The following is a 1,801-nucleotide window of genomic DNA, read 5'->3' as shown; positions in this document are numbered from 1 at the left end:
TTTAATTTTTTAAAAAATGCAGAAGCATCGTTAAATATACTTGCATCGTAATCGCCTAACTAATTAACAAATATTATCTCGTTATTACGTGTTATACTATGTCGTTATTACGAATTACGTTATCTAAGTGAACCTGACGCACTTAAATGAGCTCTATAAATAGACACACATGCTGTTGATACCCAAGAAATACATAAGACAAAGACTTAATGCATGTAATGTATCATTGTCTTTCAAAAACTTTATATGAAATTTTCATATTTTTCTTTAAAAAGTGTTCCATTTTGGGTAGCCTCACCTTAGAACTCTGAAGGTAAATACACATGAGGTTTGATAACCATGCAACTTATATTTGCTAATAAATGGAGTTAAACGCAAAGTGTACCCAATGTGTGATGGACCTACAAACAGATAGGGTGAACACACTCCGCCCATTTTGTGGAGGGTGCATACATGATTGAACAGTTAGAAACCTGGTTTGAGTGGTCAATTTCGGCACCTACCACCTCTTACGTAAACCAGCTGCTAAGAGCTGTCGGAGTTATTATGTGTACCATACCTGAATCGCGACAAGAAGACATGTACAGTAGGTCCTGCTCCATGGACTTAACAGCCGCTACTATGTTCTCAAATTGGTCATCGGTCAGAAACTCTGCCCTCCCTAGTGCCACATATCTCCTCAAGTTTTGTAGTCTAAACAATTACATCGATGTGAATAATATGACCTATCAACAAAATATCACATTAAGTTTCAGAACTAGTTTTATTTTTGGAGGTATGAAATTCCCAGCTGTCTTCGCCTGTTTCCGCAACTAAATTTAATGAGTCCATTACACATCCCTGGTCCCGGGTTTCTGAGAAAATTGAAATTTCGTCAAAATAATCTTGGCACAATTACCTACAACTTTCCAATGTATATATGTGTAAACTAAAAATCTACGTTTTTTTTTGTTGTTGAGAAAATGAGCATGCTCAGCCGTTTTTGTGGAAATTTGCAAATTCAGATTCTTGCCATGTTTCATATGTTTCATTTTATTTGTATCTAGTGACCGTGAGCTTCGACCTCATGACCTTGAACAATATATGTACCAATTGCATTGTCTACAACTTACTGCTAGTTATTTATAAACAAAAAGTTAGCCATTTTTCAGTTAATAAGCTAGTTTCATAAAATATTAACCAATGCCATCTGCTTATAAAATCTACGTTAAAATCACGGAATTAGATTATCTAAGTCCGTGGTTAAATACAGATACACTTTATATCATCTGGAAGAGCAAAAAATCACGTTTTTTAATGGTATATGTAGAACTGCTGTTTGACAATATATCCTCCAATAGGAGGAGAATACTCAATCGCAACTGGGAGAGTACCTTAATTCCGCGCATGCTCAGCTTCCACTTCCTCTTATCAACGAGCCGTCGGAAGTAAACAGAGTTTGGATGTAGGAGCTAGATTTTCTTCTCTTCCGTGTTTACATATATGCTGTACGAGACGTAGCGTTTAGTCAAGGTATTTTTCATGATGATTTCTGTTCTACAGCAGACTCAGTACACCATAGCGACTATCGTTTGCTTTCTGTTGATCATGTTCACCGCAGAGCATGTGCAAAGTCAGTGCTTGCTTGCCCGATCACTTTTCTGTCCACCATATCGGGACACAACTACAGTAACCGGTATAAATCATAATGTTAATTCGTGTATAGTTGAGCTGTAGTTACGCACCGAATATGTTAGATATATCGAGATGGGGAGGCTGATCGAAACCATGCTCAGAGGTTACTCTATGAACTGACCCCCCC

At 37.3% G+C, this 1,801-nt stretch overlaps 1 protein-coding gene across 1 annotated transcript in view; it reads left to right on the top strand.

The window, feature by feature from the left end:
- The first annotated feature begins 1,410 nt into the window (after nt 1–1,410).
- Nucleotides 1,411–1,801, top strand: part of LOC110446009 (inactive rhomboid protein 1-like) — a 19,193-nt gene continuing 18,802 nt past the window's right edge. The window contains exon 1 of the mRNA XM_021490939.1: nt 1,411–1,512. The gene's annotated coding sequence lies outside the window, so the exon portion shown is untranslated. The remainder of the gene's footprint in view (nt 1,513–1,801) is intronic.

The sequence above is a fragment of the Mizuhopecten yessoensis genome, unplaced genomic scaffold (assembly GCF_002113885.1).
Source record: "Mizuhopecten yessoensis strain PY_sf001 unplaced genomic scaffold, ASM211388v2 scaffold2441, whole genome shotgun sequence".
Classification (NCBI taxonomy): domain Eukaryota; kingdom Metazoa; phylum Mollusca; class Bivalvia; order Pectinida; family Pectinidae; genus Mizuhopecten; species Mizuhopecten yessoensis.
Note: the sequence above shows the minus strand (reverse complement) of the source record. Positions and strands in the feature narration are given on the sequence as shown.